This window comes from Bubalus kerabau, chromosome 22 (assembly GCF_029407905.1).
Source record: "Bubalus kerabau isolate K-KA32 ecotype Philippines breed swamp buffalo chromosome 22, PCC_UOA_SB_1v2, whole genome shotgun sequence".
NCBI classification, from domain to species: Eukaryota; Metazoa; Chordata; class Mammalia; order Artiodactyla; family Bovidae; genus Bubalus; species Bubalus kerabau.
Window position 1 is genome coordinate 46,019,496 of NC_073645.1, and position 25,198 is coordinate 46,044,693.

The 25,198-nt window shown below is 51.4% G+C and overlaps 1 protein-coding gene across 2 annotated transcripts in view; it reads right to left on the minus strand.

Moving 5' to 3' along the window:
- CHST15 (carbohydrate sulfotransferase 15) overlaps positions 1–17,316 on the minus strand; it is an 81,024-nt gene extending 63,708 nt beyond the window's left edge. Inside the window, exon 1 of one of the 2 annotated variants that reach the window (XM_055560282.1) lies at positions 17,166–17,316. The gene's annotated coding sequence lies outside the window, so the exon portion shown is untranslated. Of the gene's footprint in view, positions 1–16,049; positions 16,216–17,165 lie in introns of those variants that run through there. The other variant, XM_055560283.1, reaches the window with a different exon arrangement.
- Between the last annotated feature and the right edge of the window lie 7,882 nt (positions 17,317–25,198).

The window sequence follows — 25,198 nt, forward strand, 5'->3', positions numbered from 1 at the left end:
CACTCTGACCCAGAGCTGAATGTAGGGGCTTCAGACATAGCAGGCTGCATGGGGATTTTGCATCTTGAAGAAATCAGTTTGTATGCGGTATAATTAAAATACACCAGAGCAAGGGACTTCCCCGGCAGTCCAGTAGTTAGGACTCTGTACTTCCACCGCAAGGGGCTTAGGCTTAATACCTCATTGGGGAACTGAGATCCTGCATGCCATGCAGGGCAGTGAAAAACAATAAAATATAAGGCACTAGAGCATAATTCAATTGGAATGGAGGTTCCCCATCAAACCACATGAGGCTGCAGAAATCTCCCCAACCTTAAAATGACCTACAAGGGGCAGGGTAGAAATTTCCTTCAGATCTTTGGAGTGTTTCCTCCTCTACTGATATACCTGTTTTCACCATTCAAAGATGGAAGGGACACGACATCTTCTCAGTCAAGTCTCTCATGTTGCAGATAAGGAAAGAGGCTCAAAGAAGTCAAGGAAGCAGCCTGAGGACACAGAGCAGTCAGTGAGAACAGGAACTAGATGTGTAAAGGCCTGAAAAAGTGAGGGCAGCCCCACAAGGTAAGAGTCAGCGACCTCTGAAGTCAGACTGCCTGGGTTCAAGTCCCAACTCTTATCATTCATAAGTTACCAAAATTTAGGTAAGGTGACCCTCTCTAACCTCAGTTTTCACATCTGTAAAATGGGGATGTTAATCATGTCTGTCGCAAGGTTGCTGAGAGTAAATGGAATAATGCAAAATAGAGCACATACTAAGTACCCAAATGTAGGTTACTATTATCAGAACTCAAGTTTCTCAATTCCGTGTCCTGGGTTCTATTTCACCAAAGTGAAGTGAAAGTTGCTCAGTAATGTCTGACTGTTTGCAACCCCATAGACTAGAAAGTCCATGGAAATCTCCAGGCCAGAATACTGGAGTGCGTAGCCTTTCCCTTATCCAGGAGATCTTCCCAACCCAGGGATCAAACCCAGGTCCCTCACATTGCAGGTGGATTCTTTACCAGCTGAACCACAAGGGAAGCCCAAGAATACTGGAGTGGATAGCCTATCCCTTCTCTAGCAGATCTTCCTGACCCAGGGATTGAACCCAGGTCCCCCATATTGCAGGTGGATTCTTTACCAACTGTGCTATCAGTGAAGCCCATGTCACCAAACTGCTGCTGTTGCTAAGTTGCTTCAGTCCTGTCCGACTCTGTGCGACCCCATAGACGGCAGCCCACCAGGCTCCTCCGTCCATGGGATTTTCCAGGCAAGAGTACTGGAGTGGGGTGCCATTGCCTTCTCCGTTTCACCAAACTATTCTCTATATATTATAGATTCCTTGCCAACAAAGGTCCGTCTAGTCAAGGCTATGGTTTTTCCTGTGGTCATGTATGGATGTGAGAGTTGGACTGTGAAGAAGGCTGAGCACCAAAGAATTGATGTTTTTGAACTGTGGTGTTGGAGAAGACTCTTGAGAGTCCCTTAGACTGCAAGGACATCCAACCAGTCCATTCTGAAGGAGATCAGCCCTGGGATTTCTTTGGAAGGAATGATGCTAAAGCTGAAACTCCAGTACTTTGGCCACCTCATGTGAAGAGTTGACTCATTGGAAAAGACTCTGATGCTGGGAGGGATTGGGGGCAGGAGGAGAAGGGGACAACAGAGGATGAGATGGCTGGATGGCATCACTGACTTGATGGACGTGAGTCTGGGCGAACTCTGGGAGTTGGTGATGGACAGGGAGGCCTGGTGTGCTGCTATTCATGGGGTCTCGAAGGGTCGGACACGACTGAGCAACTGAACTGAACTGAACTGTCTCTGAGAATCTCTCAGATCTAAAGAAGGCTGTGCGCATACCCAGGGATGAGGCACCTACAAAGCTCCCAGTGGGCACATAGAGGCATGAAATGCATAAACCATGGGTCTTTCAGAATTTGTTAATCTGATAAAAACTAATTTAATTGATGGCCAATTGGGAGGGATCCAAAAACAATCTAAAAGATAAATGACAACACTGAAGTTCATGAAATTCTAAGGTGCTTCCAAAGTGCTGTGGCTCCCTAGGTTTAATGAAATTAGATGGCAGCAAGACAAGGTCTGTAGCCTAGTGATGGAATTGTATCTGTGTCAGTTTCCTGGTTTTGATAATGTTCTATGGTTATGTAAGATGCTATCATTGTGGGAAGCTGGTTGAAGAGTACACAGGAACTCTGTGCTATTTCTGCAACTTCTTATGAGTCTAAAATTACTTCAAATTAAAAAACTAAAATAAAATTATGGGCAGAATCCAGGAGTACCAAAAGATTAAGGGGACTCCTGGCAAGCTGTCAACATGTCAAGACATCAGGGCCAGGTGTGGGGAGCCATGGGTGGTGGGGGGAAGAACCTCCCCATGAGGGCACGGAGGACGTCAAGTCGTGAGGGACGAATAGGACTTGGTCAAGATCAGGGGAAGAAAGCAAGGCTCAAGGCAGGGGCCGCACTAGCTGGGGAGACTACTATGCCCCAGTCCCTCTCCAAAGGGTGCCGTCTCCCTGAACCAGGCTGTCTGGAGTCAACACCAAACTCAAGTGAACAGCCACAAACTCACCTTTGGGATTTCACAGACTATTTCAGTCCTGTTTTCATGAGTGTGGTTTCAGCTGCCCACCCAAGACTTCTCCCATCAAGCATGTGCTTACCTAAAAATAACTTCTGCTCACAAGCCAAACCCTCAGTGAGAAGACAAAAAGGATGGGGTTTTGCTTCTCACTAGCCCTACCTTTTGAAACCACAGCAGCTGCAAGCCAGCCCAGCATGGGGCAAGGGTTCTTCACCCAGAGATGAGAGGCAGTGAGAAAGTGAAGCTGTAAAGGAGCTTCCCCGGTGGGCTTCCCTGGTGACTCAAATGGTAAACAGTCTGCCTGCAAAGTGGGAAACTGGTGTTCGATCCCAGAGTTGGAAAGATCCCCTGGAGAAGGGAATGGCTACCCACTCCAGTTCTTGCCTAGAAAATCTCATGGACAGAAGATCCTGGGGAGCTACAATCCGTGGGGTTGTAAAGAGTCAGACACGACTGAATGACTAACACTTTCAAAGGAAAATGAAAGAACACTTCATTCAACCCAAGTGTGCTATAAACCAAGCTCTCTGACCTGCTCTCCCAGACTGACCCGATCCCATCCCATCAACTGATCCCCTCCTGGGATCTTGGCACTGGCTGTTCCCTCCTCCTGGGACGCTCTTTCTGAGCTACATACCGTGGTACCTTCCTGTCATTCAAGAATCAACTTAAACGTCACCTTTCTGGAAAGGCCTTCTCCAATCACCCAGACAGTCACCCCTAACATGTAGCACTTATTATTGTCTGCTCTCTGATATTTATGAACTTGTCTATGAGATGGACCCTGTTCGTCAAGTCACTGCTGGAGTCTCAGCTCTTAGCGATGGGCAACAGTAGGTCCTCCATCACTGGATGGTGACTCTTAAAGGGGGTGTAGAGCCTGAGTCAGAAGAGTTGAAGATGAAGGGTCAGGCTCCCAAATGGTTTTCATGAGCAAAGTTTCAGGATCAAGGGGCAATTCAATGTATTCTTGCCTTTCCTCCTTTCAGCCACTTGTCCGTCCAGCCAACCATTCTTTCCCATGGCCCGCATCCTGGGGATGTAACCTTGAATAAGACACACCTCCTATCTTAAAGGGACAAATAACCTTCTGATGGCAGAGACAGAATGGAGGTAATTCCTGCAGTGACATGCTAAAGGCCAAAGGCGACTCCTGGGCTCTGGCTGGGCCCCTGTGGAGATGAGGGCCATTCATGCAGACAAGAAAACCAGAGCTAAAATCCCACGGAAGCTGCAGTGATGGAACACGTATGCTAGTTACATCCAGGGAATCCGATCAAAAAACCCAAAGAAAGTCACAGTCAAGGACAGACTGAGGATAAAAGAGGCTCGCTCCCGAGATCTCTGCAGATTACCAGCCCCCATCTTTGCCATGGAAGAACTGGAACTCCTTCTCAGAAGAACGGCTGTGATCACTGCTACGTTCCATCTTAAAGAGCTTAACGCTCGCACCCACATACAAACATGAGCACACCCGTCCACACGCGAGCGCACACATACACAGACGCCCGGGGCCCACCCCTGAAGAGCTCACGCAGAACTGGAATATGTGTTTTCTTTCAAAAAGCCCCAGAGGGCTTTAGATTTAGAACCTGCATTTAGAACCAACAAGCTTCCGGCAAAGTTCCCTCTGATTGTGGTTATAGAGGTGCATTGCGGTGTCAACAATAGGAGTATGAAATGGATCCAGGAGGATCTCAACAGGTGAGCCTTCCTAAGCGCCGAGAACATTCCAGTCACAATACAAAAGCTAGCCTGGGGACTCGGCTCAACACCCGGGAATGCACCCCCAGCCACTGCAGCACCCCTGCCCGGGAGAGCTGCCGGCTGGCCCTGTGCATTTCCTTCCTTGTTATGGCCCAGCCTCTTTAAAAATCAACTTCATAATGTACCCTGGAGTCACAAGCACAGCCCCGTGTTTATGGGCTCAGCCAGATCAGATAAAATTTCATTCTCTGAATTGGTTCCTAATTTAATTACTCCCCGGATAAGCGCTGGCCTCCCGCTGCTGCAGGGAAAGAACTCGGGAGGCACTGGCGCCACAAGCCACGAGCTGCAGCTCTCGCTTGGCAGCTGGTGGAGGATGAGCTGTTGCGGGGCCTCTGCAGGCCAGAGGGTGTTAGGACAGCAGGCGAGGGCCAGGCGGTCACCGCCTGTCCGCCCAGCCAGCCTGCGTTTACCATCCCCAGCCAATCAAGAGGGTGACCTGCCGCTTAGTAAAAGGGCTCAGGGAGAATGTTGAGGGTAACTGAGTCGACTCTGAAAACCCAGATTCAATTCTGACTCTGTGTGGCCTTTCTGGGCCTCAGTTTCTCCATCTGCAAAATGGGGCAGGACTATGTTCTCCTGAAGGCCTTTGCAAGCTCTAACATTCAGACAAGCCAGGGGAATCAGAACCTCATCTGAGAATCAGTCTTCCTTTAGGGCCAGGAGAAGAGCATACAAAAAAGTAAATGAATTATGGAAAGCAAGTAAAGATAGCTCAAAAAAATTAATCCTAGAAATGGAAACATGTCCACACAAAGACTCATAAATGAATGTTTATAGCAGCATTATCCCTAAGAGCCAAAAAGTGGAACCACCCTATCAACAGATGAATGGATAAATGTAACGTAGCCTATTCATACAATGGGATATCATGTGGCCATATAAAGGAATGAAGTACTGATATAAGCTACCATATAGATGAACCATGAAACATGATGTTAAGTGAAAGAAACCAGACACACAAAAAAAACATATCCTATGTGATTCCATTCATCTTAGGTCCAGAATAAAGAAATTAATAGAGATAAAGTAGATTCTTGGTTGCTTAGGGTGGGGGTAGTGAATGGGGAGATAGGGGGCTAACAGCTAAGAGGTACATGGTTTCCTTTTAATATGAGGACATGCTCTAAAAGAAAACACGGTTCTGGTTGCACACATCTGTGAACCTACTAAAAACTACTGAACTGTATGCTTTAAATGGTGAATTTTATGTCATGTGAATTACATCTCATTATCCAGCCAGTCCATTCTGAAGGAGGTCAGCCCTGGGATTTATTTGGAAGGAATGATGCTAAAGCTGAAACTCCAGTACTTTGGCCACCTCATGCGAAGAGTTGACTCATTGGAAAAGACTCTGATGCTGGGAGAGATTGTGGGCAGGAGGAGAAGGGGACGACAGAGGATGAGATGGCTGGATGGCATCACCGACTCCATGGACATGAGTCTGAGTGAACTCCGGGAGTTGGTAATGGACAGGGAGGCCTGGCGTGCTGCGATTCATGGGGTCACAAAGAGTCAGACATGACTGAGCGACTGAACTGAACTGAAAGCTGTTTTATAAAAAGGATAGGTTGAATAGAAAAAAAAAAACTGTTGCATGATTTTTAAAAATAAATCAGATGAGAACATTGTAAAGTTAATATATATAACATAAATACACACACACACACACACACATTCTCTCTAAACAGTTCCACGGCTTCATAACTAATCCAAAGGTACATAAACCACACAAAAAAAAACTGCTGACTTGAAAGTGGGCAGGCTTGCATTTTTCTATTGATTTATTTCAGTTTTAACAGCCAAAAGCAAATTTATTTTCTACCATCGAAATGGCAACTGAGGTTTCATCTACTCTTTAATACATCATTTTTATTCTCAGAACCAAATTGTGAACAATGCAAAAGATGCGTGTATTTTCAACAGCCAGCCGGTGAGCAAAGGATTTTCTTTCTTTTTGCCTGGAAGCTATTTCCAATGAAGAGGCCACATTTGCTAAGCTCCCTCTTCCCTTTTGTGTATCTTTCTAATTTCTCACAGAAACTGCTACGGAACAAGTATAAATAGCTTTCAAAGTTAGGGCGACACAGATGTCAGGCTGATCCCAATTCCATTATTCTGAGCATTCTTTCATCCTCTCATTTAGCGCTCCTGACAACTTTCTTCAGCAAATTCAACATGTCCTAAAAGCAGCTATTTCCTCTGACTTTCAAAACAATGCGGCTGGTCTGATATGGGGTTGGCTGGGGCCTTCCTAGAACTGTTACCTTGATCGAGAATTGTGAGAGAATAAGGGAAGGTCATAACATGTGGGTCCGGCTACAGATGACCACAGAAAGGGCAATTCTGAGTATCCCACAGTTCAAGAACATCCAGGTAAACAGGAAGATGGTCCTCTCTAAGGACTCACCATTTCGAAGCCCAGAGGGTATTTCTTTCAGATAAGAAATACTGATGGGTCAAAGTAAGAGGCAACCAGGGGAAGTTGAGTGCTTAACCCTGGATGGTGCACGGGGCATGGTCAGGTTGATGACTCGGCTCGCCTCACCCCTCCCCTCAGATCACCACCCTGTTTTACTTGCTACCCTGAGTGGGGCTTGGCATCCTGGGATCCCGAGCAGAGAGATGCCCGAAGCTCCTACAGCCAGGACACCATGCCCTGTATGAGACCGAGAAGGATTCCTGCCATTTCAACTGAGTCCTGGTCCTAAAGCAACAGCGCATGGTGGGAGAGATGGAGCTGGCCCCCACTCCACAGAAGGGCCCTGGGCTGCCTGGGATGCCAAGCAAAGGAGGTGCTGCTACCAGCCAACCAGAGGCTGGAGCGGGGGGACCCCCAGTCCTGCCAAGATCCCCCTGGATCCCCACTCATTTGTCCTTCATCACATTGTGATGATAGGGGGTTTCCAGGTGGGGGACAGCCTGGATTCAGAGCTCACTTGTGGACCAGGTCGGCCCGCTCTCACCGACCAGACGACCTTCACTCTGTATTTGTTGAGACACTGGAGAGAGGCTTTCCAGCGAGGGCTGCCCCCTCGAGAATAAACCCGCTCCGTCCCAACACAGACACACACGCAGACACATACACACACACACACACAATGCCAGGAGCAGAGGCCCCGGCCCAACCCGATTGTAGCCCCCAGTCTCTCATTCCAAAGAAGAGGGCAGAGAGCAAATGGGTGCTGACATCCTGTCTCCAGCAAACATCTGACAAGTCTGCGCTGTTCATCATGGAAAATAAAAAAGCTAAATGGCCCCAAGAATCTGCCAGAGGACGACATCCGACGGAGGCCCTCAACCTTGAACCAGAAACGAGACCACGGAAAGAGCACCACCGATCCTGAATTCTTCTCCACATCTTCTTAAAGCAACAGCAATTCTGAAATCGAGTGTCTGGTTACACAACTCAGAGACTAGCCAGCTGCAGCCAACTCCCACCTGGATGTCCAGGAAACTGAAGGCAGGGAAGCCGGCCGGTCCCACGGGACCTGGGCCAAAACTTCGCCCTGCCCAGGGTGGCTGCAACTTAACAGATGGCATGATCAAAAGTGTCTATTGGGAAACCCCACCGATTGGCCCAGTTCCCCAGGGCCACCCGCTTTCTTGTAATCCTGGAGATCCCTGATGTGCACAAAGCAAATGCAGCTTGTGTGTGTACATTTGGAAGGCTCTTTATATAAACAGGTTCACGAATCAGAGGGAACAATCCTCTGTAGACCAATAGTCTGATTTTCGGTTTGGAAATTATGGTCTCTATAAATACACTCCAGGACATACTTTATATTTTTAATGCAAATATTTACATTCCAAACAAAGGAGCATGGAACTTAATGACAAGCTATTTATACCGGCTATAAGAAACACTAACAGCTCCCACATTTCTTGCCTGAGTTAATGGCTCCTGCTTCTATTCCTGAAATACAAATTTCCATAGTATTTTTCCCCAAGACTCTCCAGCCACACAAAAAAACTGTGCTTACTACCTTTTAATAGCCCAAAACCTAATGTCAGGAAAGCCAAGTTTAGCACATTAGGCTCTTGACTCCTTCTGAAATTTACTGATAAGCACTAACTCTCCTGCACCACGCTACCAAACTGGGGTTACTTTTCTGTCTTCTTTGGGTGTTCATTCAGAGGCCCACATGAAATCCATCACAGCTCTTTCTCCAGGACAAGCTGGTTCTTGATGTGTTAATTCAACAAACGACAGTCTCTCGCGACTGACTGGACCCCCAGACAGCCTCTCACCCTTGAGAGGCTCACCAGGCTGGGGTGAGTGGACCACACCCAGGAATACTAGAAAGATCATGGTAAAAAGGAGGATGGGGTCAAGGTCAAGTTCAGTAGAGGATCCCTGCAGACACTCAGAGGAAAACGGTGACATCTGGATGGAAGGATGTGGAAAGATGGTTAAGAATTACTCGCAAAACTTCCAGAAGGCAATGATGAGATGGGGGCAGGGGGCTGGACGAAGATTCAGGCCGAGAGGGGGAATCAAGAGTGGGGGACCGAGAGAAGGCAGAAAGGCTCTCACACTCAGGCTACCAGGCGGTCAGTCTGCCAGTGATTCTGCCCTTCCTTGTAAATTACCCTTGTGTTACCGTTAGAATGCAGCCTTGAGGTCAAAGGCTGATCATTACCTGCATCTAATTCATCACTGCCATGCTCTGCAGATAGCAACACAGTCGACAGGCTTACCTCCTAACCTTGATGTCCTTACTGACTGCATATCTAATGCTGTCCTTATCAACTCTGCACCTAACAGGTGCCACGTGTGAGACCCCTCCACGAGTCAGGCCCTGGGCTCAGCACTTATCATTTGCTCTGGGTGGATGGAGGGGTCAGGGGAGGTGGGGGGCCAGGGGGGGACTCTTCTTTCCCACTCCTGATGTTTCCTGCCTCGTGGAGACAGTGCTGCCTGTGTACCACCACTGTGTCTCCACCTGGTGAGGTCCACACCATCCCAGGAGCGTGCAAGGAAGAGCCTGGCCTCATCTCTTCCCACACAGAGTAGGCACTGCCCCCTGCTGGCTGCACCAGGTTGAGGGGAGCAGTGGCGGCCGCCCCGGAAGAGGCTGCTGCTTTCCCACTGGCCTGCGACTCAGGAGAGGTCAGTGGGCCTCACTGCCAGCTTCTCACTTCAGGTATGCGATGCCCACATGCTCACTGGTTCAATCACATTCTCCAAGATCCACTTCAGTTGGGACCAAATACTGCATTTCTATCTTTATGCATCTTTCTCCTGCCCTCTCTCCATTGGTTCAGAACTTGACCAGGAAAGAGGGGTTTAATTTGGGGGGCTCCCTTGGACCCTAATTTGTACTGTGAAAAGAAAGTGAAAGTCCCTCAGTCATGTCCCACTCTTTGGGACCCCATGGAGAAGTCTCCAGGCCAGAATATGGGAGTGGGTAGCCTTTCCCTTCTCCAGGGGACCATCCCAACCCAGGAATCAAACCCAGGTCTCCCGCATTGCAGGTGGATTCTTTACCAGCTGAGCCACAAGGGAAACCAAAGAATACTGGAGTGGGTAGCCTCTCCCTTCTCTAGCAGATCTTCCCGACCCAGGAATCGAACTGGGGTCTCCCACAATGCAGGCGGATTCTTTACCAATTGAGCTATCAGGGAAGCCCATTTGTACTCCTGGTACCCAAACTATGCTACAAAAACAAGATAGAGATTATCAACCCCACTTTACAGATAAGGAAACTGATGACCAAGCAGATGTAACCACTGGCCCAGGGTCACGATAATGGAACACAGAAGCACAGGAGCGACTCAAGCCCAGGTCCACGTGGTGTCCAGGCTCACCCCACCACCTAGGCTGCCTCTCCAAGGGGACAAGGGATTCCACACTCAGGCTGAATCTACATCCATGTGGTGGGCATTAAACCTTTGGTTGATTGGAAAATGAAGGTGCTAGTCAAACTCGCCTCATTCAGCCCGAATCAGCTAACGCATGTCACAAAGGGGAGACACAGCAGTCCAGACCCCTTTCAACAAGGAGTGAGACAATAACACAGCTTTACAGGCCTCTCAGACTCTGAAATGCACCTTCCAACCTCACAGCAAATGCGCTATGGGCCCCCGGCCCCCTCAGGGTAGCTCCCTACAAGGGCAAGCAGAGCAGGTCAGAACTTCCCCGAGATCCAGGGCTACCCTGGGAGGAAGGGCCCCGCCATCTCCCAAGGCCTCTCCCCCTCTGAGGTCACACCAATATCATCTCGATCACAGGGAGCAAAAAGGGTCAGCAGGCACATATTCCATTTCAAGAAAAGATGTGAAACCACCCGTCATAGGAAAAAATAACTGCCTGCCCAGGTGGTGAAGGACAGGGAAGCCTGGCGTGCTGCAGTCCATGGGGTTGAAAAGAGTGGGACACGACTGAGCATCTGAACAGCAAGGTGGCGCTAGTGGGTAAAGAACCAGCCTGCCAACACAGGAGACGTAAGAGACGTGGGTTCAATCCCTGGGTCAGGAAGATCCTCTGGAGGAGGGCATGGCAACCCACTCCAGTACTCTTACCTGGAGAACCCCGTGGACAGAGGAGCCTGGTGGGCTACAGTCCGTGGGGTCGCAAAGAGTCAGACACAACCGAGGCGATTGAGCACAGCACAGCCCTGTAATCTAATCATGTGCCCGTGTTGGGGTATTTTCCAGGCACCTGGATGACGAGGCGGCCTGTCTCAATATTTTTATCACAAGCACAGTTCTGGAAAGGATCCAGGTTTCCATTATAATGACACTCTCTGCTTTTGAGGATCTGCCAGCCTTTCTTGCTTCAGAGACCCAGAAGGCCTGGACCCGGACAAATTCTAGAAACATAACATAGGTGTCAGGACAAGCCTGCCCGGGCAAGAAGGCCCCCGCACACCCGCTCAGAACTCTTTGAAGCTTGGAGTGGGGCTCAGGAATGCAACATTCGAAAGCTGGCCTCCCCAGCACTTCCCCTGATCTGCCCCCGGCTTAATCACCACTACACAGGAGCATAGCCAAACCGCCCGGCTGCCTGTCCACGGCGTCCGCTGGAAACATCTCAGAGGGTGGCTGTGGATGTAGCCCTCTCTTTGCCGGGAGAGATGAAGCAATCAGCCTGACTAGAAGCCAAGGCGTCCTGGGGTGTCAGAGAAGCTCTCTGAGGTAGAATATGCTAGAAGTCATGCTCCCCTCCTCCACCAGGAAACATACACAGCTACATTTAACAAAAAAGAAAAAGAAAACTGGGCAAGCAATTTCAGGGAGCTCAGAAACATTCTCCCATCCCTGGTAATGAGCTCTAGAGCTGATGTATATTAAGCACTTACTGTATGCTAGGCACTACTCCAAGCAGGTATTAAGTGTCCTGTGTAGGACTTCCCTGGCGGCTCAGATGGTAAAGAATCCACCTGCAATGCAGGAGACCCAGGAGACCCGGGTTCGATCCCTGGGTGGGGAGGATCCCCTGGAGAAGGGAATGGCAACCCACTCCAGATTCTTGCCCAGAGAATCTCTTGGACAGGGGAGCCTGGTGGGCTACAGTCCATGGGGTTGCAAAGAGCAGGACACAACAGAGCGAATAACACCTGGCTCAGCTCTCAGGCCCCAGCTCTCAGGCCACTCCAATCTCAGAGCCGCGCTAACCTAGCAACTGCTGCGCTCTGGGCAGTGTTACGTAGTCTGACTCGTGCAAGTACTTCCTGGCCCACTACGCTAAGCTCTGCCTCGTGGCCCCCATGCACCTGGCCCTGGGCTTGCACCTGGAGGAAGACCTAAATGCCGCGTATGGCTGGCGCTGATGAAACAGGCTGCTCGTGTTTCCTCCACATCCCTTTCGAAATCAACAGAGACCAAGAACCTGCTTTCCTCTGCCACCCCCCCACCCCACTTGCTGATTCATCACCACCTTCCCCTTTGAGAGCCATGACTGCTTTTCCCCACCCCCACCCCGAGTCCCTCCTTCCTCCACTGCCATTCTGTGATCCGACCTCTTGCACATCCGGAGGGCTAAATGATTGGGCCCTGTGGTCTCCAACAGCATCCCCACCCTCTGATTGAGACAAAGGGAGACCTGTCTGACCAAGCTGGCATAGGGCAAGCTGGGAACCGGTAGGGACCCAGCAAAGGACAGCTGTTAGGACCAAATGTCTTTCTCCCCAACGCCCGTACTTAAAAATATTCTGTATTGGCCCGAATGAACACAGACCCTTTACTTTTCTTCCTAGATGTGGACACTGGATACACACACTAGATAACAGCCACCTCTGTGCTTCATTTCACGCCGTGAAGACCCAGGTCTACACATAAATCTTCCCGTCCTAGCACTTCGTTTTAACAGAGGAGCCTTTCAGGAAGGAAATCAGACCCCAGCACCTGAGAACAATAAAGAAACACCCTGTGCAAGTCAGAACAGTCCCCCGATACGCCGTCAGCTAAGTGAGAAGACAGGCTCTGAATCCGCAGCGAAACGGCACAGTTAGGGCGGAAGTCAGCCACCATCCCGAGCAGCCCGGCTTTCAGGTGGTGCGCCATCCTCACCAGCTGATGACTGAAAGCATCACTTCCACATCACGTGCCGCTCAAGAGATGCCTGGTGAGGGAATGCTCACACAACGACACTCCCAGGCCAGCTACGTTTCTAAATAGTTTCTGCTTTTACTCATAGATCAAGGAAACTTGTCTCTCATACAAACAGGTTCCAAACAGTACCTCTGTAATCCTGGAACTGCTGACGCCTGGGGATCAGGACAGGGTCTGGATCTGGGGGGCAGGAAGCAAGAGCTGCCCAGCATAGGGGATGTCCACTCATCTGGGAGATTCCAAGAGGCTCCAGCCTGGCAGGGTGGGATGTAAGAGCCAGCCCAGGAGCCAGAGCATTGGAGACCTGGGCTGATGTTTCACTTCTGGGCTCCGTGACTTGAGACTCACTGCTCCGAGCCTCAATTCCCACATTGGTAAGAAAAGACTCCTCCCAGGCCACCCATCCCTCACTGGCCTTTTTCCTGGCCTTACTCTCCCAGCTGTTAATGCAGCTCACTGCATCACTACCCGGCACAGACATTTTTGCCTGCTCCCTTCCTAGAAAGGCAGGAACTCTTGTCTTCTCCCGGTATCGGTGTATACTATTGAATAATGAAACGATATGAAAAGTTTTATGCAGAGTGCCTCTTTCCATATGGCAAGTGCAAGTGTTAGTCCCTCAGTCGTGTCTAACTCTTTGTGACCCCATGGTCTGTAGTCCACCAAGCTCCTCTGTCCATGGAATTCTTCACACAAGAATACTGGAGTGGGTTGCCATTTCATTTTCCAAGGGATCTTCCTAAACCATGGATCAAACCCAAGTCTCCTACATTGCAGGCAAATTCTTTACCAACTGAGACAGGAGTTCATCAGACAGCTATTGAATGGATGCGTGACACACAGCACATGAAGGCTGGCACTTGGCCACAGGCACAGAGGGCGTCCGTCATTCTAGTCCCTCGGCCTGGGGCTGTGGTCTCCATATCCTTATCATGTGTTGCACCTCTCTGATGGTGGGACACCCTTCCCAATATGCAAACTCAGGACCACATGTCAAGCTTCAGACTTCTTGGCAGAGCACCCACTGCCAACCGTCTCCTTTCCCTGTAGAATTTGAGCCCACACTTAAATGTTCAGGCTTGAGAATTTCCTTGAAAATTAACAAGACTTGTCAAGTCAATTTTTCTCCCAGCTGGGTAGAGCTGAGTCAAAGCTGCCCTCTTGGGTAGGGCATGTGCTCACCTGTTCAGGGCAGCCCCGGAGTCTCCCCACCTCTCCCCATCCCCTGGAGCTAGCAGGGATTCACCTGGATGCCAGTGCGCCCGGCAACCTCCAGCCAGGTCCTAGGTGGCCTTGGACACCCACGGTCTAATCACAGCCCAGCTCTAACCTGAGGCACCCACTAGAGCAGGTTCCAAGAGCCTGGGGTTCCTGTGGACCAGATGGTTAACTTGGGGCTTCTCTTCTGCACCTTCTCCAGACACCAAATAAGCAAAGTCCACTTCCCAACCTCTCCCAAACTTTCCTGCAAACACTGCCTCTTCCACACACTGGGATTAATCTTCTCTTCTTCAGGCCAGTGGGAAAACCAAACACCTCCCTTCTCCTGGCCACAGGCAACAGCAACAGAAAAGAAGGAAGGTGCAGACACAGAGGCCTCACAGCGGCCACCATGACAGTGTTGGGACCTCTGGCCATCTGATTGTCAAAGAACAGCAAGGCAGGCAGAGGATCCACTCTGGACAAATCAGCCTCTCCATCCTGCCTCTAAACACAAGGTCCTGGTTGAATTAATCCTGCTCACTGCAGTCATGCAACACCCGAGAAAGAACACAAAAACACTGCTGAATTTCCTTCCGAGGGCCAGGGAGCTGGACCTGGAAGGGGGAGAAGAGCCCCCTGCAGCTCCACCTCTGGCTCACTTGGGCACCTATGCACTGAGAGAGCCTGGCAAGCCGCTTCACCTGCTGGCTCGGTTCCCCCAGCCAGCAGGAGGCAGGACATTCTCCTGGAAATCTTTCAGGAGCGTTAGAGAGAAAAACCTATTTGATTAAACCCATTTGAAAAACCTATTTGATTAAAAACTACCTAGCAGCAGCAGTTAAAAGGCATTTTATTCCCATGCTATTTTAAACAAAATCATATATGATTTGTATGCTAAGACATCCGGATTCAACATGCTGTTGGTAAAATTAACAAGAACCATGTTCTGGAAGGGAGGGCTCCTGATTTTGCCACTGGGGGAAGGGGAGTAGGAAAGTTGGACATGGAAAATGCTGTGGGGGGTGGGGGGGGTGGGCAGGGGTGGGGGCAGTTCTAGAGGAACTTGGGGCAAATCTCCAGGCCTCAGTTTCCCCCCGGGCGCCTCAGGAGGTGCGCCCCCGGACTGCCTTTCTGCTCCATCACCTGGTGGATGTCCTTCTAGAACCGCAGCTGATAAGATCTGGGGCCCTGCAAACCCCTTGGCTCAGCCTCACAAGACAGCGCGCCACATCCCTTCGCGGGGCGTCCTGGGGCTTCCTAGAGATATAACTTCATTCCCCCAAACTCCGTGCCATCAACTCACCCAACATGAAAGCAGCAAGGGCTTCGGGGAATAGGAAAACGGACCGGGGGCGGGGAAGCTGGGCTCAGCCCCAGGCTTTATCGCCTCCTTCTCGAACCTCCCTACTCCAGGCGCGGACGTCCAGCTGCCAACAGCCAGCCCCCGAGCCCCAGCCTTCAGTCTGTACCCGCCGCTCCAGCCCCCGCGGGCCGACCCGGGCTGCGGGGCGGACGGGCAACGTGGGGCCAGGACCGCGACGGGGCGGTCAAGCAGCCGCGCCCAGGACCCTGGCGGCTCCGAATCCTAAACACACACGCACACACACGCGCGCACGCCGGCCAATCCTTTCGCCCGGAGGAGTCGGAAGGCGCTTTCACAGTGCTTCATTCATTCTCCCAAAGGCGAGGTTCGCTTCTCCCGGGCGCCTCCATCCCGTGATCTTAGGAGGACTCCAAGGGGGCCACCTGCGCCACGACCCGTCCCCCATCAGCCCACGGCCGCCGAGTCCTCTACACCCGCACCTATAGCCCAACAGACTCGCGCTCCATCCCAGTCGGCGGCGTCGCCCCCTCGCAGGGGCTGATGCCACCCCGGCTCCCCGCAGCTCCGTCGCCCCGCAGCCCCCGCCGCCCCTCAGCGCCGCTCGGCTCAGACCTGCAGCGTTCGGATCGCCGCGCCCAGGCCGGCTGGGGACGCCGCCGCCGCCTCCGCCACCGCCGGGAAGCGCCGGCTCCTCCCGAGTCACACCGCCTCCGGAGCTGCGGCGGGGCGCTGGGAGGGGACAGGGGGCGGAGGGCCCGGAGGAAGAAGGCGGGGAGCAAAAGTTCAGGCCGCTCCGGGCCTCGCCGCGCCCCGGTCTCCTCCCAGGCCCGCCCACGCGGTCCCCCTCCCGGAACCCGGTCCCACGGGCTTCCGCGCCTGGGATCCCCCACCCCACGCCTCCCCGCCCCGGGCGGCCGCGGGATTGGAGCCTGGGCAGGAAGGTGGCCCCGAACCCGAGTCAGGGAGAGAGTGGCGGATAGCAAACACACCAACCTGCCCCGGGCCGCGCCTGGAAACTTCCCCGAAGTGCGCCGCGGAGCGGAGCGCCTGGCTGGGGAATCCCTACCCCCACCTTCACCCCACGCGCGCTCCTAGGGAGAAAGCACCGATCGGTCGGTCAGTCGGTCCTCCGCCTGCAGAGCGCGCCCCTCGCACCCCCATTCCGACTCCTGGGGCCGTTCTCCTGGACAGCCGGCCTGTGCGTGCCCAGAGGCAGCTGTCCGCAGCGCCACCGCCCCGCCGCCGAGTCCCCGGTCCCGGAGCTCCGATCGCATTCTCCCTAGCGGGAGAGGGGGGCGTGCGAGCCCTTGGCGCCGCCGCCGCCGAGCAGCCCTTCCCGCAGGGTCCCCGGCGCGCGGGGCGCCCAGAGCGCGGCCGGGATCGGCGGCGAGGGGACGCCCTCCGCTGGAGACGGCGATTGCCTCGGTGAGGCTGGGCCGAGGGTCGCGGGGCCCAAACCTGCCTCGGCTCTGCGCGCGCTCGCAAGTTCATTGTCTGCCTGGGCCGTCGTCGCCTCCACCGCCGCCTCCGCCGCCACCGCCACCGCGCGGAGAGCGCCGCGGGGAGTGAGGCTGCGCGCAGCCTCGGCCGGCCCGGACTCCCTACGCCCAGCCCGGGCCGACCCCGGCGCTGCCCGGCCGGAACGCGGAGGGGCGCCGGAGCTCGGGGCCAGACACCCACCCGCCGCCTGTGGCCGCCCCCGCGCGGCGCCTGGCACCCAACTTGTACCTGAGAAGCCGGAGTCCAGCCTGGGGGCGGCGGGGGCAGCCCAGCCTCTGCGGCTCCGGCTCCGCGGGAGCGCGCCTAGCCCCGCGCCCGGAGCCCGGCATGCGGGGCGCGTCAACCTGACTCCCCGAGCACAGGGAGGAAAAGTTTTGGGAGTGACGTGCAGATGGCGAATGAAACATCCGAAGAGAACCCGCCCCCCCGCCCCATGTCGCGCGGACACACATCAGCTTGGGTCTGGAATGTGAGACCAAGGCGTGCGCGCCGAGCGGTGGGTTTGGTTCCCGCCCCCTCCCGTTCCAAGTCAACACGGCATGTGCGCTGCGGTGATTCCGAATAGAGAGCAAACCGAAACCCCTCAAGTCTGCCAGTGACACCCTGCCAGAGACATTTTTTTTAACGAACTTGGTGGTCTGGAGCCAGTCCGTGCATTGATATTCAAGGCCACAGCGCTGGTGGGTTCTAAGCCCTCTGTTGTGGTTTTGCATCTGGAGACCGCTCTCTCGGGCTCTTCGGCCCAGCCTGCTTGCTTTCACCGAGAAGGAAGGTTCAGCGGGACCCCGAGCCCGCCCTCCACACACCCCCCCCCCCAACCCCGAGCAGTGGCCCCGGGCGCGGCTGCTCCAGGAAACCACCGGGCTGACTGAGGTCAAGGAAGTGCCGCACCCGTGGTCGACCTGGAGACTCTCCACCGAAGATAAACCAGTTGAAGAAAACACTTTGAATTCGGAAAGACTCAAGCCCAGCCTCTCAGAAAACAGGTCTAAGGGGCAGGAAAAAAAAAAAAATCCTTGTCTTCGGTCACATAGCCTTTTGCCGGCCGAGTCCCCTTGACCACAGTCCAGCATCTTGTCCTAGGAGCGACCAGAAGTGGGGCTGAAAATTCTCCGTGTCAAGTGCTGACACACCGCTGAGGGATGCGTCCTGAGGGTACCTTCCCCCCGCCCCCCACCCTTGCCTCTCTTTCTGGAAAAACATGGTTTTTATTGCCTGAGGCTCCTCTCACCCCCAGAAACTGTAGCCCACCCTGAGGTCATAAACTTCTGCTCAGCATTCATGGCAACTAACGCGGGGGTCACAATCAGAGGATTATAACTGCAGATGTGAAGCTGGGATGAGAGGGGAATTCTTCAAAACGGTATCTTGTTTTCCTGCAAATAATGCCTCTTACATAAAATCTACGGAGAGATTAATGCAGCAAAGAGACCAGCCTTAGAATCTCAGACTAGATTGCTTTTTCCATATAGACTCCACTTGGTGGGTTTTGTTCATTATTATTATTTTTTTTAAACAAAAAGCTTTTTCTGAAAATACAATGAGCTGCTTTTTGCAGGGTTCACAATTCCCAATAGATGATGATGCCATTTTTCAAGGTCTTACACACGTTGTGGCTTTGGGGCTTATTTATTAGCTCCCAAGAAAAGCCTGCCTTTCAGTGAGGTTTATATACTCAAGTAATTGCGGGGGGTGGGGGGGACACAGAGCAGGGTGCTGTTAAAGAAGGTTGGTTGTGCATGCGTCTGCAAGGAAGGCCCTGGGCCAGGCAGCTGTCAGACCAGAGTGTGCAATGGGTTTAAACAAACACAGGGAAGGTTCTGTGGAAACACCCAGAAGGAAATCCCCTCCTGTAAGGGTATGTGGAACATTATTCCACGGCCACACATACCTCCGTCTTTCCTCTCCTCCTTCCAAGTAAACACATCTCTCTGTTGTGTAGATGGCTCAGGGCCCACCCAGGTCACTTTCAAATTCAGGTGTCAGAAATCACGGTTGACATGGAGCAAATTGTTTCTAAGTATAGTCATGCTGCTGCTTTGATACAGATTCCACCAGGGACTTTCTAAAGGTATTTATACACGTGCCTGAGATTAACTGGAGTTTTTCCTCTCAACTTTAATTTCAAAAAAAAAAAAATCACTCAAGAGTTGCCCTTGAGTCTGTTACTCTGGAGAGCTGAGAGAATACCCAAATACCAGACGTGTGTGCATGAATGGATGGATGGACAGACGGATACGTGTCTGTGCGAGAGGCTGGTGCATCACATTGGCAACTAGTGAGTGAAAAAAAAATGTAATTTAAGAAAACAAATGTCTCTTCCCCAGATGCACACTTAGGCCTCCATAATTCTGGAATTGAATTGTCTGAGTTCAACCCCTACTGCTGACACTGACTAGCTGAGGGACACTGGACAAGTCACTTCTTTCTTCGCCTCTGTCTGGGGCCTATAACAGCCCCTACATGCAGTAAGTTGAATTATTGACTGCATGCAGGTTCTTACACTTCCATATCCTGTCACAGCGTCATAGTTCATGGAACATGCTTCCCTATCCCTTGAGCTTGGACTTAGCCGCATGATTCGCTTTAGACAATGAGATTGTGAAGAATGTGGCTGAATCAGAGGCTCGACGTGTGTTGCAGGCCTGGGCTGGCTCTCTTGTGCTTTGAATCCTTAATGAGAACAACACCAACACATCCTGAGAAGCCACTGCTGCTTCCAGCAAGGCTCTAAACTAAACACATGTGGAGCAGACCCAACTCAACTTGCAGCCTGGAGCCAAGTGATTCCCCCACACAGCTGGAATTCGCACTGCCTCAGCTGACCTATAAACACATGAACAAGGGGGAAACGCGTGTTACAAGGTGTATGTTGGAGTTTTGTTACACAGCATTATCGTGGCAGTAGCTGACTGATGCATGCCCTCAGTGGGCTGGTGTGAAGATTCATGACTCAGTGACTGAGAAACACCAAACACAATTCTTAGACCCTAGTTAGAGTTCAGGGACGTTAGCTATTATCAGTAATCAGTGCTATGGAAAGTGGCTTTGCATGTAACAGTCACATGAGAACTGTTATTCAATTGGTTAATTGAATTCATGAACAAATATTAGTTGAGTAAAGATTCTATGAGACAGTGCATGCACATCAGAAAACTGGAAGACCAAGGACCTGCCATGATCCCCAAATTACATTCGTTCACTCATTCATTCATTCATCCGGCAGACATTCCCTGAACCCTTGCTGTGGGCCACACACTGGCATGAAGGTGGGAGCTACTAAGACGGTTAAGTCTCCATGCCCTCCTAAGAATGCGGACCTACAGCACCCTACCATGTGACATACCCCACGAAGCATTCCCCCTGTGCTATATCATTTGCCCTTCACAACAGCATCGTGAGCCACTATTATTGAATCCCCGTTTTTCAGGTGAGGAGACTGGGGCTCAGAAACAAAGCCACACAGGCAAAGACCAAAGGCCCATCTATGCCTTCAGTGTGCACTAGTGTCAGTGAATTCAAGCTCACGGCGGGCACACCCATCAGGTAAGCGCAGTGAGAGCAGAGGAAAGAGGTGGACACAGCTGTGTCAGTCTCCTGGCCTTGTGCGTGTGAGTTGCTCAGGAAATATTGAGGCTCGGAGACCCAGGTTCTGCTTCTGCCATCAGCTGTCTGTAAGACCTTGAGCCCCTCTCTCACTCTCTTTCCCCACCTGGAGGGAGGAAGGACCTTGAACACTGCAGCTCTGGGATCTTATAACGCTGCTGATACAAGAGGCATGGCTGTTGGAAGTTCATTTTAAAGGAATAAAGTGATGGGAATCACAGTTCCAGGAACTGGCCCAACAACTTGAAAATGGAAAGAACAGACCACTTGGGAAAGGAGACAAGGTCAGGCCATGGGCACTGCTCATTACAAGCCCCTACTCAACAGCCACAACGCTGCTTTCGGTCACTGCACTATAGAAGCGTGGAGACCAGAGCGTTTGGGGTCTCCCCAGATCCTCCTATCAGAATGGATGCTCCTTTTATTTTTAAATATTTATTCAATTTTAAATTTGGCTGCAGCGGGTCTTAGTTGTGGCATGTGGGATCTTTGCTCTTCATTGGAGCATGAGGATCTTAGTCTCGGCACAAGGGATCTGGTTCCCTGAACAGGGATTGAACCCAGCCCCCTGCATTGGGAGCGCAGAGTCTTAGCCACTGGACCACCAGGGAAGTCCCAGGAATGTCCCCTTTTATATGTCAGAGGACTTACTTATCCCCTTAATTTTCAGTTAACGCTTTAGCAGAGCCTGGTATACTTTATTCCCAAATGTGAGGCTCTTTGCACAGGGACAGCCTGGGGAGGGGAGGGCGGGCACGGGGCGGGAAGCTACTGGAGTCAGAGTTCCTGCGCTGGGGAGAGCCCCCCTGGGGACGATGGGGGTCCCTGGGCCTCAGTGCACCAGCTCTCAAATTTGTTTCGGTGGACGTGGCTTCAGCTCTCTGCCACCGGTAACGACCTGCCTCCAGCCCTGTGACTTTGACGAATTTAGACTGCTCGGTAACCTGAAGTGCATTTCAATTTCATAAATTTAAAAATACTCCGGTTAGACAGATCCCTTCTGCAGTAATGCATCCATTAAGTGCACTTTAAGCCAATTTTGGTATGCTAATCCATCACAAATCGACGTGAAATTTAGGTTCTTGTGAAAATTTCCTACACTCGATCCAAAACCTCAACTGGACTTAGGATAATAGCAAATACCTTAAAGCTGTGGACTTCAACTCTGTTTCAAAACTTCAGTGAAGAAAGCAACAGGCCAGTTTTAAACAAACACCAGAACAGGTGTATTTACATAAGAGCTGCCTATTCTAACGGGGTGGCCCAGGGGGTCAGTTCATTTGCTCTCAAGATGTTCCCATAGCTGAAGGCTTTAGAACTCTACTTTGGAGATCCCTCCAGGGAAATCTGAGAGACCATAAGCCCTTTGAGGGTGAGAACAGGGTCATGTAAGTCTCCCAAACCCTAGCTCAGAGCCTGAGGCAGCAGACACGCTCAGTCAATTTCCAGTGAATGCTCCAGTTGGAATTTCCTGGCTTGATTAGCAATTTATCCACCAAACTATTTTCTAAAATCAAATGCTTTCCCCACCAATGAAGCCTGGGGATCCTACACGCACAGGCAGAAACCTCTGAAGGAAAATCGGAAGAGGACTCCAAGCAGTTTTAGTGATGACAATGTCATCACCTCTTTATCCTCCGCGAGTCAGCGTGTGGCCAGTAATTGGAGATACGAAGAACCTACGGGTGATGAGAGAGACATAATGTCATTGTTATCACCGTCTAAGACTGTGTCGCTACCAGCTGTTGACGGGCATCGCCTATTAACTGGATGTTTTTAGCTGCATAATAGACACTTAGCCAATAAAGTTTACAGCCGATAGCATTTTCACTTACTTGTTTCTGTCATAAGATCTCCAACCCACCCAACACAAAAATTAGCTGTTGATTTGGTAAATTTAGAGCAGCACTGCCTGCCCTAGTTGTGAAATACCTGAGCCTTCTAAATACAGTCCACTTTCCCGGTTGAGCATTTAATGCAGGGGAGTGACACAGCCACACTCAGAGGCTCCTAGCAGGTCGTGGTAATTTGCACCCCCTTCCCTGCCCACCTTTGCGGCTGGGTCCAACCCAGACCAGACCTGCTTCACCCCTCACTACCCCAGTTCTCTGAATTCCCCACCACACACCTGCCCAGAGGCCTGAGGCAGGCACCCCAGTGTCATCCTTAACTCTTGGCCCTTATACCAACCCCCCCATCTCCCATTAGCCATCATCTTCTTCTCAAGCCTGCTGATTTTAGAAGCCTGGGTTGCTTTTTTTTTTTTTATGCAGATTCCTAGGCTCCAGAACCAGAGACTCCACTTCAGTAGGTCTAGGGTAAGACTCGAGGATCTGACACTCTGGGAGTGGTGTGTGGGGATCTGTATAATAAACAACCCTCTTCCCGCTCTTTCCCTTGGGCCTCTTGCAGCAGCTTCTAACTATCTACACTCTCTGCCTCCTTTCCTTGACTTCCACTAACTGGTTCTTTCTACACACACAGTCAGCATCTTTTCCAGCACACAAATCTGAGCATGTCGGCCCCACAGTTAAACACCTACAATGCCTCCCTTGCACCCAAAGGTGAGTCCAGCCCACAGTGCCGGGTAGGGTCCAAGGCCCCTCTCTGTGCTGTCTCCCTTCCCAGCTCCAACGTGCCCATCAGCGCTGCTCACACTGCCTCCCAAAGTGGCCCAGGGACAACAGACATGGTCGTGCTGAGATGAGTTCTAGGTCAGTGGCATCACCAGGCGTTCCCAGGGACTATCTGCTCTCGGATGAAGGGTTAACTAGAGAAAAGTTGCTTCCTTACAATTTTCTTCAATGACATTACAATCCAGTGTGAGTATGGGCCCTTCCCTTCCCCAGGATTCACATCCCTGCCCATGACATGAGGGTAGAACTGGATTCTCTCTTGGGACTGAGCCCCTCCAAGGTGTCATCAGCATCTTGATTACCCATCACAAGGAGTGATGGAAGGTGGTCCGCTCTCTATCTGTATTAGTCTCCTGCAGCTGCGTAACAAATGACCCCAAGCCCAGTGACTTCAAACAGCACCTTCTAACTACCACACGGTAACGTGGGTCAGAAGCCTGGTAGATCCTCTGCTCTAGGTCTCACAAGAATAAAAGCAAGGGGACAGCAGGGCTGGGCTCTTACCTGCAGGTCCTGGGGTGAAAGCCCTCCCAAGCCCCTTTCAGGTTGTTGGCAGGACTCATTTCTTTGAGGTTACTGAGACTCCACATCCTCATTGGGTGCTGGTTTGGGTTTGGTCTCTACTCTCAGAGGCCACCGACACCCCTCCTCACATGGCCCCTTCTATCTGCCAAGCAGCAACAGCATGTCAAGTCCTCCTTATGCTTGGGACCCCTGTGCTTTTTCTTTCTGGGCTCCTGCGATGACACAGAGCCCACCAAGGAGAGTCCGAACTTTTAATAATGCAGGATAATCTCCTTATCTTGATAAGGTTTACTGATTAGTAACCTTAACTGCATCTCAAAGGTTCCTTTTGCCATGTAACCTATACATTCATAGACGTGACCCCAGGGACAAAGGTGATGGGGTTCATTTAAAATTCAGCCCACCACACTTCATTGTTAGGAAATCTGAAAGGTTAGCTCCTCTTGCCCGCATCAGTTCTTCAGGGAACATTTCCTGAGCAGGTCCAGAGATGCCACGCAAGAGCTCTCAGAACAGCAGCCTTGCCCTCTAGAGGCACACCATCTAACAGGACATGGACAGGGAGAACCAAATGCCAAGCCTATGCCAGGGCCAGAGCAGGGGCCTGGCAGGGGCAGGCTTTTCATGCACTCAGTAGGAAGCTGGTCTGCACAAGGGTCCCCAACCCCCAGTCATCCAGGTTGCTCGCAGGTTTTGCTTTATCTGGGACCTTCTGTACAGTGATTCATTTGCCACGTTCTTTCACTATGCTTACATAGAAGCAATTTACATACTGAAATATATCCAGATAAAGTGTAAGGCGGCTGGAAGTTGCTTCAATAATGGAGTGTGGGAAGAGTGGGCTGATGATGGCTGGAGCTAGAGAGTGGGATGTCAGGCACCCATCTCTATTTCTGAGCTGCATTTGGATGTGTCCACAGAATAAAGCTGAGTGCCGAAGAACTGATGCTTTTGAACTGTGGTGTTGGAGAAGACTCTTGAGAGTCCCTTGGACTGCAAGGAGATCCAACCAGTCCATCCTAAAGGAAATCAGTCCTGAATATTCATTGGAAGGACTGATGCTGAAGCTGCAACTCCAATACTTTGGCCACCTGATATGAAGAACTGACTCATTTGAAAAGACTCTGATGCTAGGGAAGATTGAAGGCAGGAGGAGAAGAGGACGACAGAGGATGAGATGGCTGGATGGCATCACTGACTCGATGGACATGAGTTTGAGTAGGCTCTGAGAATTGGTGATGGACAGGGAAGGCTGGCATGCTGCAGTCCATGGGGTCGCAAAGAGTCAGACACAACTGAGCAACTGAACTGAACAGCAAAAAGAGTTTGGGAAAATGTATTTATAAAAGATCATGTGTTTCATCATACATGGGAAAACCACTATCATTCACCATAAAAATTTGTCCAAAAGTACATATAATTAAAAGACAGCAAAGTGGTCACATTCCAGCAAGGTTACTGATGGGTGTTTTCTCCCTGTTAATACTCCCTGTT